Consider the following 19,340-nt stretch of genomic DNA (forward strand, 5'->3'; position numbering starts at 1 on the left):
GCTGCACAAACCTGCTGGGGGGACGTCCTCAAGGTGAGGTGTGTGTCTGTATCCTCCCAGGCTGTAGCCGCCACCGTAGCTGTAGCTGTAAGGCCTGTAGCCACCACAGATGGAGCTCCCATAGGGGCTGTAAGAGGGGAGAAGGAGCTGTTGGATGGACAGTAGGACTGCTGGACCTTATGAGGGGGCACCAGGGGCGCCATCCTGGGCAGGACAGAAGGCTAGCAGGGGTGGAGGAGCCTGTAGCTAATCCTAAATCTGTAGATCTGTTTGGTGACAACATAAAGATAGAATATCAGTAAAATCCACCCATAATTCATTGCAACATTAATTGAGCAAAGCATTAGTTCAGAAACGTCATGGAGTCGAGCTAAACCACAAACTGAATGAACAGCTCATAGAGTGGCTCTCTTCCACAGCGTGTCCTTTGTCCTTTCTCCCTCCCCTCAACCCCAACCAGTCCTCAGAGGCTGCCCCTCCCTATACCTGCTTCTACTGGAAGTTTCTTCCAGTTAAAATGGTGTTTTTCCTTCCCACAGTCACCAAGTGCTCGCTCAAAAGGGCTTGTTTTGATCATTTCGTTTTCTCTGTATTACAATAGGGCCTCCACCTTGCAGTATAAAGTGTCTTGAGGTGACTGTTGTTGTGATTAACGCTATATAAATAAACTGAAATTGAATTGAGTCAACTCTTCCTCCTGCCTCATCTCCAGCTCTGCTACTCTTCATCTGTACAGACGGTGGAAACACACAATAAATTCACCATCAACCAGCAGCTAGCGGCAACTTTTAGCATGGGATGTTTTCTCACATGAGCTGACGTTATGAACCAGTCAACACACCTTAAATATCCTTAAATATCATTATCACAGCTCTGATTGTTCAGCTTCTCCAATCTGATGACCATATTCTCTTAACCTTAAAAAGATATGTTGATATGTCCAAAAAAGATAAAGATGTGTCAGATTTAATTCCATTTCCTCACTTAAAGTGGAAAAAAGTGTCAGGGTGGGGGGACTGATTGAACTGTGATTGTGGAATTTGCCTCACACAGGTGCGTTCACTGTTGCTTGTTTGAGAATACTGCTGTATATATACAAATGCTGACTGCATAAACAAACTGTTGTACAGATATTTTTAGAATGATCTGAAGATATTAAGAAAAAGACAATAAAAAACAATGACTTGCAGCATCAAGCGGAGGACTTTAATCTTCTCTTGTTTACGAGTTTGGGGACAGGTGAGCAGAGGACTGACAGATGAAAAACACGAGCTTTCTCTAAGGGTGTTGCCTCTCCCTTAAAGACAGGCTGAGGAGTTCAGTTACTCAAAAGGGGCTCAGAGTAGAGCTGCTATTCCTACACGTTGAAGAGAGGCTGATGAGAAAAGGAGAAAGAGGCCCAGGGCAGACCTAGGACACTCTGGAGAGGCTATATCTCTCAGCTGGCCTGAGGATGTCTTGGTGTTATCCCAGAAGAAGTGGAGGAGGTGGCTGGGGAGAGGGAGATGTGGGCTTCTCTGCTTAGGCTGCTGCCCGGGTAAACCAGTCCTTGATAAGCAGAAGAAAATGGATGGATAACAATAATAAGCAGAAGAAGCTAAAAGACACAAATTTAAAATAAAACATTATTAGTTATGAATTGAAAGATATAATTATTCAGCTATATAATAACTCAGCTTATAAATATATATGTAGGCATTTTTTTGAAGGAAATTATCGGGCAAAGGAACTGAGTTTGTTGGCAAACAGCAGCTACATTTTCTTCTGAACTGACAGTTAGCAAGTACAGAACAAACAGAAATGCAATGAAAATATTTCTGCGGCTTTTATTAATTTCACTTATTAACCAGAACTGCACAAAACAAACAAAAAGGCTCAATTAACAGAAGAGAGAGAAATCTAGCGAGACACACTGACTAGGACACGGCCTCAGAGGAACAAACTAGCAGTCAGCCACTTGTACGGCTGTGCAGATAAATAATTAGTTGCTTTTTTATTCCTGGGACTTCTGATCCTCTCCAAATACACAGGGAAGTACCTGATGCAGCAAGTTTTGGGTACTACCATCACCAAGCATTTAAAAAATCTATTAGAGGATAATAAAGTGTTTTCACCAACCAGAAGAAAAACATATTTTAGCGTATAAAATAGCAGTCTCTTCCAAACAAGTCCTTTAGCATGCTGATGTTAAAAAAGATCATGTAGAGTAAGACAGGCATAGAGAACAGCACTGACTGGGAGAGGCTTTGAACAGATGACATACTCAGATCAATTCAACATATAAGACTTTAACAATGCACAAGCATCTATCAAAAACCTATTTAATCTATCATCTGTGATATTATTATATACAATTATAATGTATTGTTCATCTCCCTTAAATAAACAGGCAGCCTTAAGGTATGAAATATTCATTTGTCTACTGTTTCAGTGGCTGATAGTGCCCCACAGGCCTCAATGTGAGTTTGAAGCCATTATAATCTTCAAGTTGTTTAACGATAAACAGATTTTGAATGAAAGCCACGGAACTTCGGTAGCACAAAAAAGTCTATATTCTTTGTGTCCATATGGATCAGTCATATTACCATTATTTCCCCCTAAGGTTGCCAAAAGCACCAAGTTAATACTTGAAAAAACTGCAGCAATACACCAAAATAGAATCAATATTCTGTTTACTTGGTGACAACGCTGCTTTTAGCCTTCAATCAGAAAGCTTGAGTTGGCTAGTTTAGCATCGGGCTAACGTTTAAAGCTTTCACTTTGGGGAAGTAACTCGCATTACTGCTACTGCTGTGTAATCTTGGTTAAATTCACAGCATATTCCAGAAATTACCCTGCAATAACTAACTGTTAGAATAGCGGCACCGTATTGCATCACACTGAGTGCATTTCAATCATTTATCCTACGAGTTTGCTAGCTAGCAAAATAATAAAAACGATTTTAAAAATTAGCATGTGTAACGTCCACACTGGAGAAAATGATTTACTAGGACTTACGCAAACTCCTCCACAGTGAAAACGTACAAATCCTTCTTGCAGACTCCTTCTTGTATTTTTCGTTTTCCAGCAAACACTCATTAAAACGGCCTCCAGGCACGTTAGTGCGCTCACCCCCGACTTTTCGGGGAGGGGGGGTCACACATTGAAACAGACTGACGTGCAGAGGTACAAGGCAGCCCAGGCAGACAAATGTTGCTTTAAGACTTTGCTATTTTATTTCTCTATCTGATAAGAAAACTATTCAGTCAGATAGTTATTTGTGGTGAATGAAATACAGTTTCAAGACGTTTTAAGCACCAAATCCGAAATAGAAGCACTACAATATATCCAAGATTTTTCAAGGATTTCAAGCACCCGTACGAAACCTGCATATGCAGTTGATGATTGTTAAAATAAAAGAGAACATTTTCATCAATTTCTTGTTTGCTCCGAAATCTACGACATGGCTATATACAGAAAAGCTCGACATGTTATGCAAAAGAAAAAAAAATACACGAACAAAAATTCTCGTAATTGTCAGTTTCGTAATTTCAAAATTCTCCAAAACTAACATTTTCTTTGATTGACTCATATTAAATTGCCTACGGTCAAATTTAGTGTGAACAATATTACACAAACAAACGTGTGTGTGCGCCTGCGCATACATTAGAATCACTTTGATCCCTTGTGACGCGGTAGCTTTGCTTCGATCCTTCATGACGTGGTAGCTTTGCTTTGATTTAAAACCCATAATACGAGCGCTCACCCATTATACTTTATGGCATAACGGACGTTGACCTGACACCAACCCAAACCCTTTCCAGATGTTTTCAGAGCATTTTACAAAAGAAACCAAAACAAGTTCAGTTTTGTTTCTAACCAATTCACAGAGCAAACAGACAGATCGTGGCTATTAAAGTCAACAAGAGCGACCCTGAAATTCTGCAACAGGTAAAACTGACCAAAGAACAATTTCAATACGAGACAGATTATCAATCCAAGGAAACTGGATATATAAAACCTAAGCGTTTCAATGACTTCGAACAACTACTGAAGGTTAGGCGAGCACCTGAAAAAGGTCAACCATTATTTGTTAGTCCAATCAAACAGATGTTGGCCATGTTTCTGAGGTCGTTTTCTCCTTTTTTATGTTGTTCTTTCAGTTTTTCTCCTGAGATGAGGTATGAAGTGTCTGTGGTGCAGCTGATCTATTCTGTCTCGAGACAGTCCAGGCTGCACTCACCTGCAACAGGTGGAGACTCACCAGAACATTCAGACCTCACAAATTGTGTCTTTCTCAACTCTTCTATAAAGGGTTTCTCTCAGGAGGGGAAGGCAGTGAGGCCTGGAGGAGGTCCACCCCATCACGAGGGCTGGCTAGGCTTTCGCAGCCTGTGTGAGTGTATGTGTCTGCACGACCGTGTTTATTGTTTTATATATTTCAAAAAGACGCATGTCCTCACATCTGCAGTTTCTTTGGTGGATCTGGTCTCGTCTGTCTTGAGACAGTCCAGGTTGCATCCACCTGTAACAGGTGGAGACTCACCAGTACATTATGAACTCTGAATGTGTGTGCAGTGTGCGCAAAAGTTTCCATGTTTGGATTTCTTTGGGGGAGTTTTTCTCTGAATGTGTGCAGATGTATGTGCATTAATGTGTGCCTGCATGGAGATCTGACGTTGGCTGCTAGGATGGACCTCTGCGCATAATCACATGTGTGTGAAAACATTTCCGTGTTTGGATTTCTTTGGGGCGGTCCATTAATGTAACGAGCGGTGAGGCGGCCCGCTCCCAGTTTTTCCTGCTTTCTTTCCCGCACCTGGAGGGCGTCGCAACCTCCTCATGAGGGCTGGCTAGTTTTTGGGAGTGTGTGTATGTGTCTGTACAACTGTGCTTATTGTTTTGTGTATTCCAAACTAACAGGATTATGACATCACATATATTTAGAATCTTACCACCAATTTGATCCTTTGATCCTTGAATCCATAAATAGGGGTGAGAAGCGATGACTTTTAGTCCATTAATCAGAGCATTTATGTTCGCAGAATTGAAACGTTCGCCAGAGAAGTATTTTGAAACATCTGGATCCTTTTCGGAGTAACTGTTTACAGATTCCAACATGTCTCAGAGAAAACAACCCTACAGATTTTTAAGGTAAGTTTTCTTACTGCTGGTCACGTGATGGTGTCAGACTGAGCGGAGGTCTTTCCTGATGTTGCGGGAATTGCCGTCTTGTGTGTGGCTGGGTGCAGTAAGGAGTGTATGTGATGTGTGTGTGAGCATGCGCGTGAAGGAAACGCGGGGAGCGGAAGAGAAAAAAAGAGAGAGAGTGTGTGTCCTGGGTAGAGAGGGCGACCGGGAGCAGCGTTCTAACGGGCTACAGCCTATGCAGTGTGTTTTTGAAGTGTGCAGTACTGTTATTAAAGCCTCATCTCTTCAGTACTCTCCGGTGTCCCGGCTGATTTCTGTCTGCCTCACTACTCCACAAAAGTGAAAGGAGTTAACCCCGAAGGAGGACAAACTTCGGCCCTGGAGGAAGCATCTCCCCTCGCGTCTCCCGACCACGGTCAGGGGACTGACGGCGAGGAATGGTTAACACTGGCGACAACGAAGGGACCCTCTCACGTTATTAAAGGAGTGGTGAGCACTGAGAAAAACCGACAGGCTAAAGTGGCTAACGATTAAGCCGAGTGACCGTAATTACAAGTGTATTGGCCCGTAGCTAAGCTAACTCGCGATGGCCGCTGCTCGCCATTCTCGTGAAAACTACGGACTTGAGACCAATTACTCCAACCCGTTCATATCGCTGACCAGTGTCTCCGAGGGTGCCGCGAGCATTAGGGAAGCTGACAGAGACAGAGCTGTGACTGAATACGAACATATGAACCCATCCCTGTGTGCTGAAAGTTGTGCTAACACACACACTAATGGAGAGGGTGTATTCGCGCCGCCCGATGGTCCTGCCCAGCCGCAGTTTTCCCGCATGAATCCCTTCCTTGATGCTGAATGCCGCAGCTACGGCCGTGAGAGAAACACAGGCAGCAGCATGAACTACTATCCAGCTCCTACTCCCCAAATGAAAATCCACTATCCAGACTCTAGAATCTAGAGAGAGAGTCCCCACCCTACGTCTGGGCCAATATGACGGCACCACAAGGAATTTCTGCACAGGTTTGAGAGCTGCGCTGAAGCCAACTATTGGTCAGAAAAAACAATGACAACTCAGCTTAAATTCTGCCTAGTTGGAGCAGCAGGGGCCATTATCCACAGAAATCCCCGCTCATCCAAATGGGATTACCGCCACTGCATATGGCCCTTCTTCTGACCATGCAGCTGCTGTTGCTGTAGAACTGAGGCAGCGAGTGCGTAAACCTGGTGAGGCCCTGCATGTTTTCAGAGATGACATTTATGGGAAAGTGGCTGTTGCATATGGTGATAGAGCAGAGATTGAACAAGACTCTATAGCTGTTGAAGTTTTCACCAATGGGCTGGGTGATGCAGAAATAGTACAGAAGTTGCTAGAGAGGCACCCAGCCACACTTGCCTGTGCATACGAAATAGCCCACCGACACGAAACCACTAAAAGGGCTGCATCTTATGTAACCAGTGCCATGCAGCAAGGAGTCCATAACGCAGCTGAACGCCGGCCCCGAGCTGCCGTTGTCAGAGAAAAAGACAAAGATGAGACTGTTGCTGAGCATGCACCTGCAGCTAGCCCCTCACCGAATCATTTTGTCCCACACACACCCTCGACAACACGAACAATCACAGAAACTTTAAAAGGAGTGGGGTTCGCTGCCATAACTGTCAAGGTTGGGGCCATGTCCAAAAACAGTGCCCTTCCCTTCACAAAACCACCAAGGCCTTAACATTGAACAGTAGCCCTTGGGACAGCCCAAAACCCACCGTGCTCCACCTTAAGTGCCAAAGCCAAGAAATGAGTATCCCCATGCGCCTCTACGAAGTGGAGGCATGTGCTGTTTTGGACAGTGGGGCCCGGAGGAGCGTGCTGCCGCTGCCCTACTACAACTCCATCCACCCAGACGTGAGGCCACCACTACAGCCCTCAGTTGTTGAGACCTTGCTTGGTGTGGGACCTGGGGACGTGCCGGTGCTAGGTGAAGCCCAGATATCTGTCAATATCAACAATCGACAGGTGGATGTTGATTTCCTGGTGGCAGATATAGCAGAAAATGAGGTGCTGCTTGGGCATCCCTTTCTCACTCAAGCTGAAGCACGTCTTGATTTCGGCAAACGCTGCATCATCCCGTTCGGTGAAGAGGGGCTCTACTACCAAACCGAAGCCAGTACAAAGTCACACGCAGTGAGAATAGCTAGAACTGTGGTGGTGGAACCGGGGCAAGAGTATATGGTGAAAGGCAATGTGCATCCTGGTGCAGCAGCTCAAGGTGACATGATGCTTAGTCCCACCAAAGGTTTTGTTGAGAAGCACAAAGTACTTATCGCCAGAGTCCTAGTCAACGTGCAGCCTTCTAAAGCTGTCCCACTTCGCCTTTTTAACCTCGGCAATAAAGCAGTAACAATTACGGAAGGATCCATTGCCGAGCTCCTCCAGCCAGCTGAGGCCGTGGAACCCTCCATGGTCTCTCCAGCTGCAGACTCACTGACCAGCCCTCCTGTGGTTCCACTGCACCTGCAGGAGCTCTATGCCCAGAGCTCCACAGACCTCAATGACTATGAACAGCTCCAACTGAAACGCTTGCTTAGCACTTAGGGAGGGCGATTGTGGCTCAAGAGTTCAAATTCAATTCAAATTCAAATTCAAATTTTTTATTTGTCACATACACAGTCATACACAGTACGATATGCAGTGAAATGCTTAGACAACTGCTCGTGACCTAAAGAAAAAAGAAAAGGCTATGAATAAGAAAGGAAATAAATATGAAAATAAAAAAGGGTAAATTTAACCAGGAAGGAATAAAATAAAATAAAATATGAAAATTAAGTTAAGAATGAGATAACTGTACAACACAAATTAGAATGAAGGGTAAATTTAACTGGGAAAGAATAAGATAAAATATATAAATTAAAGTTGAAAATAAAATAACTGTACAACAAAATACACAGTATAGAAATATATAAGAATGTATGAAGAAATATAAATATATATATATACACAATAACAGCAGCTGTACAAGTATTAACTGGAAATGAGGAATATAATGTCCAGTGTTGTGCAATCCACATTATATAGTGTCTTGTGCAGTGCAAATATGCTTAAAGTGGTTTAAGTGATGAAGTAAAAACAATGTCCAGAATGTCCAGAGTGTGTGTAAGAACTATATGTGTGGGTCAGTACTGTGTGGTGGTGTGATTGAGAGACCGTATTGCCTGCGGGAAGAAGCTCCTCCTCAGTCTCTCTGTGTTGGTCTTCAGGGAGCGGAATCGCTTTCCTGACCTCAACAGAGAGAACAGTCCGTTGTTGGGATGTCTGAGGTCCTTCACGATCTTCCTGGCCTTGGTCCAGCACCGCCTGCTGTAGATTGAGTGCAGGTCAGGGAGCTCTGAGCGGATTGTGCATTCAGCTGAACGCACAACCCTCTGTAGAGCTCGTCTGTCCTGCATGGTGCTGTTCCCGAACCAGGTTAAGATGTTTCCCGTCAGGATGCTCTCTATGGTGCAGGAGTAAAAGTTCCTGAGCACCTTGGGGGGCAGTCGGAAGTCTCTCAAGCGTCTGAGGTGGTAGAGACGCTGACGGGCCTTTTTCACCACGGTGTTGATGTGACAGGACCATGACAGGTCCTGCGTGATGTGAACTCCGAGGTATTTGAAGCTGTCCACTCTCTCCACTGGGCACTCGTTGATGACGGGGGTCTGGTAGTTCCTCTCCTGCTTAGTGCTGAAGTCCACTATCAACTCCTTTGTCTTACTGACGTTTAGAAGGAGGTTGTTTCTCTGGCACCAGTTCTCCAGATTCCTAATCTCCTTCAGGTAGGGCGTCTCGTTGTTGTCAGAGATCAGGCCCACCACGACGGTGTCGTCAGCAAACTTGATGATGGTGGAGCTGGTAGTGGCCACACAGTCATATGTGTACAAAGAGTACAGCAGGGGGCTCAGAACACACCCCTGGGGGGCTCCAGTGCTGAGAGTGGTGGAGGCTGAGACATGTCCGCCCATCCTTACTGCCTGTGGTCTGCCAGTTAGGAAGTTGGAGATCCACTGACACATAGATGAGCTGAGTCCCAGATGCTCCAGCTTGGTGGTGAGTGTGAAGGGAATTATGGTATTAAATGCAGAGCTGTAGTCTATGAAGAGCATTTTAACATAATTCCCCCTTCTAGTGTCCAAGTGAGTAAGTGATGTGCGGAGGAGATGAGAGATGGCATCGTCTGTGGAACGATTTGGACGGTAAGCGAACTGTAGTGGGTCCAATGTGTCTGGTAGTGAAGAAATGATGAAGTCTCTAACCAGGCGTTCAAACCACTTCATCACTACTGAGGTGAGGGCTACAGGGCGATAGTCATTGAGAGAAGCAGGGTGGGGTTTCTTTGGGACAGGAACAATGATGGACTCTTTGAAGCATGTGGGGATCACCGACTGAGATAAAGAGATGTTGAATATCTCAGTGAACACAGGAGCTAGCTGGTATGCGCAGTCTCTGAGGATACGACCTGGGATGCCGTCTGGTCCTGCTGCTTTCCTGGTGTTCACTCTCTTGAAGGCTCTCCTTACTTCATGCTCGGAGATGACGAGCACGTTTCCGGTGCTGGCAGTATCTTCCTGTCTGCAGCCGTTAGCGCCGCTAGCACTAGCATCGTTGGAGTCCTTAGCTGCAGCCTCAAAGGGAGCATAGAAAGTGTTCAGCTCATCTGCCAGAGTCACGGCCGCGTTTGTCATAGTTGGGAGTTGGGAGTTGAGTTGGGAGTTCGCCTTGTAATCGGAAGGTTGCCGGTTTGAGCCCCGGCTTGGACAGTCTCGGTCGTTGTGTCCTTGGGCAAGACACTTCACCTGTTGCCTACTGGTGGTGGTCAGAGGGCCCAGTGGCGCCAGTGTCCGGCAGCCTCGCCTCTGTCAGTGCACCCCAGGGTGGCTGTGGCTACAATGTAGCTTGCCATCACCAGTGTGTGAATGTGTGTGTGAATGGGTGGATGACTGGTTGTGTAAAGCGCTTTGGGGTCCTTAGGGACTAGTAAAGCGCTATACAAATACAGGCCATTTACCATTTCACTTATGGACATGTGTTTTCTACAGGGCCTGCTGACCTGGGCCGAACCAGCCTTGTGCAGCATGACATCATAACCTGTCCTGGTGCCCGAGTCAAACAACATCCACGAAGAATGGCAGGGGAAAAGCAGCAAGATGCCGATCAGCAGATCTACGACAGCCTACAGAGCGGTCTCGCCCAACGCAGCTGCAGCAGCTGGGCCTCACCCATCGTTATGGTGCGGAAGAAAGATGGGACATACCGTCTCTGCATTGACTACTCAACGACCAGGGCTCTCAACGACCACACCATAACAGACGCCTACCCGCTGCCCCGCATCCAGGACACGCTGGACACACTCTCAACTGCCAGATGGTTCAGCACATTAGACCTCGCATCAGGCTACTGGCAGGTTGAGCTGACGCCTAGAGCACGCAGGGCCGCCGCTTTCTGCACTAGGACAGGCCTCTTTGAGTGGAACGTCATGCCATTTGGACTATGCAATGCCCCGGCTGATGGACCGCGTCCTGGCTGGCATGCAGTGGGAGACCTGCCTGGTCTACTTGGACGACATCATCGTGCTGGCTAAGGACGTGTCGGGGATGCTGCAACGGCCGCGAAGTTGCTTATCTTGGCCATGTGGTATCCGAGTATGGTGTGGCTACCGACCCCAGCAAAGTTCAAAAAGTTCAGATGTGGCTCACACCTACGTCCATCCAGGAGGTCAGACGCTTCATCGGCCTGGCCTCATATTATCACCGGTTCGTGAAAGATTTTGCCTCTATAGCCGAAACCCTGCACAACCTGACCAAGAAGAACGCACATTTTCAGTGGTATGCTGAGCACCAAGCAGCTTTCGACAAGCTGAAGTGTCGACTCACCTCTGCCCCTGTTCTTGGCTATCCACTTGACCATGGAGAAATGACACTAGACACTGATGCCAGCGACACTGGCATCGGCGCGGTGCTGTCTCAGATGCAACAGGGCGTGGAACATGTGCTGGCATATGGCAGTCGTAAGCTATCAAGAACTGAACAAAACGACTGCACCACACGACGTGAACTACTAGCCGTCGTGGATTTCACGTCCCATTTTCGCCAGTAGCTCCTTGGACGGCCTTTAAAAGTGCACACAGACCACAGCAGCCTGCGCTGGCTTACAAAAATGAAAGAGCCAGAGGGACAGTTAGCTCGATGGCTCGAGAAGCTTGCTGAGTTTCAACTTTCATCCACCGTCCAGGTCCACTACCCCAGAAACAAAGACTTTAGATCAAACTGCTCTTACTATTTCAGACATTTTATGTCAAAACACTCCTACTAACACAGACATCTCAGAACAGATAATTCACACTAGAACAGACATATCACATCAGAACATTTCCACTAATACACACACTGTAAAGCTGTCTGAGAAAGTATATGTGGCTAAAACCCTTGATACTGCTTCTCTGTTTCACGGCTGGACCATGGGGGAGCTGAGCCAAGCCCAGGACGCTGATGCAGACATTGCACCCATACGCGCCTGGATGGAGGCCAGCAGTGAGCGCCCCCCATGGACTATTGTCTCACCATGCAGGCCAGCCACTAAGACATACTGGGCTCAATGGAAACGGCTCTACTTCAGAGATGGAGTTCTGGTCCGTCGCTTCTACTGCCTTGACCAGACCCAGTTCTATCCCCAAATCGTACAGCCACGCAAGCTACAACCAGAAGTGATGGGCCAGATGGACGAAGGGCCAGTGGGTGGACATTTTGGTGTCGAGAGGACTGTGGCCAGACTACGAACCCGATTCTATTGGTATCACATGAGGGAAGACGTCGCTCTTTGGTGCCGTACTTGTACCAGCATCCAGGGCCCGACCCCAGAAGACACCACAAGCTCCGATGGGAACTGTCCGGGTAGGAGCCCCAATGGAGCGCGTTGCGCTGGACATTATGGGACCACTGAATGAGACAGAGCGCAGAAACCGATATGTGCTTGTGAAAGAAGACTACTTTACAAAGTGGAATTAAGCCTTTCCTATCCCAGATGAACGGGCTGCAACCATTGCCAAGGTCGTTGCATCTGAGTGGGTGTGCTGCTACAGGATACCTCAAGCACTGCACAGTGACCAGGGACGCAATTTTGAATCTGATGTGTTCCAGGGGGTGTGCAGTTTGTTTGGCATAGACAAGACTCATACAACGCCATTCCGACCCGAGTCAGATGGCCAGGTTGAACGTTTCAATGCCACTCTCCAGAAGATCCTGGCCTCCACAGCAGAGCGTTGCCATTGGGACTGGGACCTGATGATCCCGTACCCTGTTATGGCCTACAGGGCGACCAAACACAGTGCTACAGGTTTCACCCCAAACTTCATGATGTTTGGCCGAGAACTGAGTGAGCCAGTGGACCTTGTCGCAGGTCTTCCTCCTGATCCAGACAACCAACCCTCAGCTCCAGAGTATGTGCAGCAAATGCGTGAGCGGATGGATCTGGCCCACTTCATCGTCTGGGAAGCCCTGTGTGAGTCAGTCACGTGCGCAAAAAGGCAATATGACAAGAACTGTTGCCACACACAGTATAAGACTGGAGATCCTGTGTGGAATCTCATCAAAGGAACATGTCACATCAAGAACAAGGTCAGAAAGTTCCTCCCATCGTATGAAGGACCATTCTTTGTCCTGGTGCAATTGGATGACCTAGTTTATCGGATCCAGAAGAACCCAAGGTCTAAAGTGAAAGTTGTCCACCATGACCAGCTAAAGCATTATCGCTGCTGCGAGCCCCTGGACAATACCTGGGTCCTTGATCAAGCTCATCAGTGGTCCCCTACAGAGGTCCCACCACCAGCTTTAGAGGATGACCCAGCAGACCGTGATCTGGGTCTGCACAGTCTGTTCTCTACTGCAACTGGCAATGGCCCCAGCTCCTCTCAGCCATCTGTCTCAGTTGCAGCTGATCCCGCTCCAGTTGTGGTTATCCCATCGTCCCCTTCCCATGTAGACCATGAGAATGGTGGGGGTGTGGTGGGTGAGCCAGACCACCTGGGCCAGCAGTTTCAGCGACCAACTCGTCAGCGCAGTGCTCCAGACCGGTATGGAGTGTGGATCACTTAGCTTGGTTAACCTACCATGGACAGTTCCAAGTAGGACTGAAGATTCAGTTCAAGTTTAAATCGTTTCAGCCTCCTACACTGTTAGCTACAATGGTTTAAGAGAGCTATATTTTTCATTGTTCCAGTGTTTACATTTGAAAAAAAAAAGGGGTAGTAAAGTATCTGAAGGACCTACGGGGTTATCTACATGCACTTATCCATTTGTATTTGTGCCTTCCTAGATGCTAGGATAAGTTAGTTATTCCCGGTCGCCATGTAATAGTTACAATTGTGTAATTTCTTTTCTACTTAACAGCACTTGAAATGCTTTATTTTGCACATGTATGTACACCTTACTTGAGTCAACGTCTTTGTCACTGAAGTGCACTAGTTGATACTATACCTCACCTTATATGCGGTAATGGCTAACACTTTTATCTCCTGTGGGCTCCAAGTGGTAAAGGGGATTGTGTACCAGTTTTATGCATTACAATGCTGGAGTGGAATTATTGTTTAATTGCTATCCAGAGTGGGGGTAGTGTTGCGGGAATTGCCGTCTTGTGTGTGGCTGGGTGCAGTAAGGAGTGTATGTGATGTGTGTGTGAGCATGCGTGTGAAGGAAACGCGGGGAGCGGAAGAGGAAAAAAAGAGAGAGAGAGTGTGTCCTGGGTAGAGAGGGCGACCGGGAGCAGCGTTCTAACGGGCTACAGCCTATGCAGTGTGTTTTCGAAGTGTGCAGTACTGTTATTAAAGCCTCATCTCTTCAGTACTCTCCGGTGTCACGGCTGATTTCTGTCTGCCTCACTACTCCACAAAAGTGAAGGGAGTTAACCCCGAAGGAGGACAAACTTCGGCCCTGGAGGAAGCATCTCCCCTCGCGTCTCCCGACCACGGTCAGGGAGACGCTCCCGCCGCCACTGAGCATATCTTGCTTTATTATCGATACATTCTGCACAACCTTGAGGGATAAAAACTTTAAACAAGAGTCTGTTAAAATGCCTCCTACAAGAGCTGCAAAATCTGCATCCAACAAATCTCCTGAAGAGTCACAAGCGAAAGAGGGTATGTCGACGACCACAGCTACCACGCCAAGTACACCTGTGGACGCCGACGCGCTCGCTGCGGAAATATCAAAGACAGTCGTGGACAAAATATCTACTATGATGGAGAATAAATTCGATGAGCTCTCATTATCACTAAAAAATATATCAGCACAACTGGAATTAAATTCTCAACGGATCTCTGACACGGAGAATCGCATTTCAACTGCAGAAGACTCCCTGTCAGGTTTGGAAACTAGACTGGCTGATATGGAGACTAAAGTGAATATTCTTACGGAAAAATGTCTAGACTTGGAGGGCCGGAGCCGAAGAGACAACATTGTAATTCTGAACTTAAAGGAAGGCACTGAAGGTCGTGAACCGGTGAAATTCCTCGAAGGCTGGCTACCGACTTTGCTGAGTATTCAAACTAAACAGGGGAAAATCAAAATCGACAGAGCCCATCGGTCCATTGGATTATCGAGACCTAATCACCCTCGTGCAATGATTATTAAGGATTAGGATCCTCACTGCAGCTAAAGATAATGGCCCCCTGACTTATGATGGACAGATCATTCATATTCGACAAGATTTGGCAACAGGAGTAAAAGAGATGCGACGTGCGTTTAACGGAGTGTGCCAAAAACTTGTCCAGAAAAATATGCGCTTTTATATGCGCTATCCTGCTACACTAAACTTTTCCGACGGAGGGAAAAATTACTCCTTCCGTAAATCTGAAGATGCTCTTGCTCTTTTGGACAATTTGAGTTAAATTGAAGTACACCGTCAGCAATTGATTGAATATGTTATAACAAAAAAAAAAGCTGAGCTGATATGACTGATCTTAAAATAATTTCTTTAAGGGCCGAATAATGTTGTTAAATGACAAAAAACTCTTTCATTTTTGAAGAAGGAAAAAACACAAATTGCCTTAGTTTCAGAAAGTCATTTAAATGATTTGGAACACTCAAAACTAAAAAGAAGTTGGGTTGGCCAAGCTTTTTACTCATCCTATAATACAAAAAGTAGAGGAGTAGCCATCCTTATCATCGTAATTTGCCTCTAACCATAAAAAGTCATAAAAGATAAGGATAAGGACGCTACATTCTTATATCTGGTTTTTTATTTAGAGAATCTATTTTTATAGGATGTGTTTATGGTCCAAATTCAGAAGATGTCTCTTTTTTTCCCAATCTCTTAACCCATGTTTCAGCCATAGCTTCCCCATATTTGGTTTTGGGAGGTGATTTTAATTGTGTTCCTGATCCTAGGGTTGATAAATCTCCACCAGGGGGTGAATTGTCCCCAAAAAGCATTAGTTTGAAAGAGTTTTGTTCTGATCTAGAAATTTTTGATTCCTGGCGAGTAGCTCACCCCACAGATAGGGATTTCACTTTTTTTTCTTGCCTCCATCAGAGTTTCTCAAGAATAGATTTGCTCCTGTCATCCAGGACGGTCTTGGATAGGATGGAAGAGTGCTCAATAAGGTCTTGTGTCATGGTCCTGGGTCCTTTTGACCCAGCGTTTTGTGTTTTCTATTAGTGTGATTATTGGTTCTGTTCTTCCTCTGTTTAGTGTTTACTCTGTTCTGCCCGTGTGTTCCTGTATCTAGTCCGCGTTTCTTAGTTTGTGTCCTTTCATGTGTTTTCTTAGCTCTGCCCAGTTTAGGTTTTCCAGTTTCATGTTCACCCACCATTGCTGTTTGTACCCACTCCTGTAAATAAACACTCACCTGCACCAGAGCTGCCGGCTTTTGGGTCCTTTCTACAAACCCCACACGTCTGCCACAACCGGACGTGACATCTTGTCCATTATTTGATCATTCAGTAGTAAGCATAAATATTCACCCACCTTATTTTGAGCCACATTCCCGCCGATGGAGGATGAATCCTTATTTATTGAGTATATGACTAAAGAGTGGAATGTTTTTATGACCACTAATAAAATGGAAGATGTAAGCCCATCTTTATTGTGGGAAACTGCTAAAGCCTATGTTAGGGGTAGTATTATCTCATACAGCACAGCGCAGAAAGAGGCTTCAATGAAAGAACAACTCGATTTAGAGCACATAATACAAAAACTAGAAGTGCAGTTTAAAATCTCCAGGTCCAAAACTATACTTAAGAAGTTAGAAGCAGCCCGCTCAGCTTTAAATCAATTACTGACTAAAAGAGCAAAGGCAGCAATTTTAAGATAAGATAAGATAAAACTTTATTAATCCCTCGGGTGGGTTCCTCTGGGAAATTCGGTTTCCAAAAAATCACCGACAGAAGTTACAGAGTTACAGAATATTATATATACATATATATATATATTTATTTATATATATTATATATATTATATATATTTTTTTGTTTATTCAGTCGGCATTGACAATAAAACTGCACATTAAGAACCCAGTAATTGTGTCCTGTGTGGCTAACCGTTTCCCAGGCTACAGTATGATGTCATATAGTGTAACAGTTGCTATTGTAATGCAGTGTATCACCACATGGCGGCGCCTCCTGTCTCATGACTGGTGTGTCACCCCCTTTTTGTTCTTCTTCGCACTCCTCCTGTAATGGATGCTCCCGTGTGTACGCGGACTAGTGTGCTCTTTAGTAATGTGTGGTAGAGGTAGCACTTTTATTTTTGATACTGTAAATAAATGAGTACTTTTTGGAAAGTCAGAAGCTGTTGCTCATTCGCTATCCACCTGCACACCTCCGCGGCTGGCTTCATCTCCACCGCATGTTACAACTGGCGCCCGAACTTTTTTCCCTTGGACTTCAGACGATTTTTGTATCCCGCCGAGGATTCTTCTCTTCTAGCACGTGAACTGTCTCGGAAATCCCCCCACTTTTGCGGATGCTCGGACATTTTCCCCAGCCATGGCCGCAGCCTCAGCTCAGGTGGGACCCGACTAATTTCTGGATACCGCGGTGTGCCGCTGCTCCGCTTGGGAGAAAGAAAAAGAGAGAAGCTGACTCCGCGACGCGAATGGACTCTGTGGATCTGTTATTTGGACGTGCTGTTGGTCTCGTCTTCTAAGGATTAATTCTTCTGTGGAGAGCCTGGACATAAACATTTCTGCTGGCTTTTCATTCCCTTTTCCCTCTGCTGAGACTAGACTGACTGTAGCACATGTAAGTGATAACTTGGCCGACTACAACCGTTGGTGCTGGTCTTCGGCTCAGTATAACGAAACGATTTAAAACTAATCTTGCATTGAGCTCTAGTGTTGCAGACATGCTATTGTAATAACATGGTTCTGATCACTACAGGCTAATTTCAGTTGTTGGGCGAAATTTTATTTGTGGTTTTTCTAAATTTAATCTTGAATGGCATTTTTGCAGTTTTGTCTTTCTAGTCTGACCTAGCTGACTCTTTTACTGCTATATCAATAACTGCGCTGTGCCCTGGAACGGCTTAATTTTTTTTGAAATCGCAATGGCACACTACCCAGATGACTCTGACTCAGACATGGAACTTACCACGTTACCTATGTGCCAGATAGTTGAAAATGTGACTCCTAGCCTTAGCCAACAAGTGGTGGAGTTAAGAACTGAGGTGAATAAGCTTAGTGATTGTTTACGTGACTCACTGAACATACAGCAGAGTTTACTAAAGCAGTGGGATCAACTCACAACGGGGAACTCTCCCCCTCCTGCAGTCCCACAGTCTCCTGTTTTCCCAATGGCCACATCGACACCTCATGTTCCTGCAAGGGACAAAACTGAACCCACCAACAATACCAATCCGTTCCTGCCCAGCAACCCATTTCAACCTACAAATCCTTTCCTCCCATCTCACTCACTCGAGCTCAGCAGCACTTCCAGAGTGATTGCGGCAGCTTTACATCACGCCAAACTGGAGCCTCCTGTGTATGCTGGGGACGGCAAAGTGCAACCTGAGGACTGGTTAAATGCAGTTGGCACATACAAAGCCTCATTGAACCTAACCGATGGGCAATTGCTAAACGAACTTCCACACTTTCTTGCAAAAGAGCCCGGGAAATGGTTCAAGGCATTGAGCTCCCACATCACATCATGGGCTCAATTCTGTCAACTGTTTAAGACAGTTTTTCTGCCCTCCGACAATCAAGAACGCATCCTGAGAGGAATTTTGGATCGTGTTCAGGCTCAGGACGAACCGCTCCCAACCTTTGTTGCTCACATGTTGAGTGAGTTTGACAAACTGAAGAGTCCTCCACCTGAAAAAGACAGAATCGACCTGATTAGTAAACATGCTCTTGAAAAATACAGAGTTGCCCTGTATGGCGCTAATGTCACTTCTGTAATGGACCTGCTGCTACGTGCTCATGAGCTTCACTCAGTGCTTGGACCACAAAGACCACTGCCTGCTTTATGTGGCAAAGACAACTATAAGCCTGAACCTTACTGCTTCAAATGCTCTCAGCCAGGGTTCACTACACGCACCTGCCCAAACTGTAACACCCAACCTCATTTGCCACAACGAGCCTCAAACACCGCTAGGCATGGCCCAGTCCAGCCATTGCCGGCACCTGGCCCCTCTGACCCTGGCCATGAAAAGGTGGAATTAAGCAGCACCACATCCCAGCCACAATACAGGCAGTTGGGAAACTACAGGGGGGGAGGACATTTCACAGAGGCCAACCTTCCCCCAGTTACTAACGGAGCCTCACACGCCCGATTCACTACAGGGTGGACACAGTCTTGGACACTTGGAAGACAATTTTTCACAAGTCCACTGGAATACCCCGCTAAGAACGAAAGTGAACTTCAATGCTTCATCTGTGGATGCTACCCTCGACACGGGTGCTTCCCTCTCGGCTGTACGAACAGATCTCATTCGAGTAAATGACTCTTACTCTAGAAACACAAGTAAGTGGAATGGTCCTGCAGTTAACCTCGCCAATAATGCTCCCTGTATCCCTGAGGGTGTTATTTGGCTCAATGTTGGATTCATGAACAAGAACTTTTACCAGCGTTTTGCAATAATACCAGATTTGCCCTCTCCTTTCATTCTGGGAATGGATTTTATGGCAAGAGCTTCTGTTTCTATTCACTAATCTAAAACAGTCTACATTGAGGACATCCCCTGCCCACTCGCAGACGAT

The 19,340-nt window shown here is 46.0% G+C and overlaps 1 pseudogene; it reads left to right on the forward strand.

The window, feature by feature from the left end:
• The first annotated feature begins 17,689 nt into the window (after positions 1-17,689).
• On the forward strand, positions 17,690-18,894 carry LOC148094593 (uncharacterized; annotated as a pseudogene).
• The last annotated feature ends 446 nt before the right edge of the window (positions 18,895-19,340 follow it).

The sequence above is a fragment of the Neolamprologus brichardi genome, unplaced genomic scaffold, assembly GCF_056152115.1.
Source record: "Neolamprologus brichardi isolate AB-2024 unplaced genomic scaffold, ASM5615211v1 NODE_ptg000033l+_length_6344489_cov_1, whole genome shotgun sequence".
Classification (NCBI taxonomy): Eukaryota; Metazoa; Chordata; class Actinopteri; order Cichliformes; family Cichlidae; genus Neolamprologus; species Neolamprologus brichardi.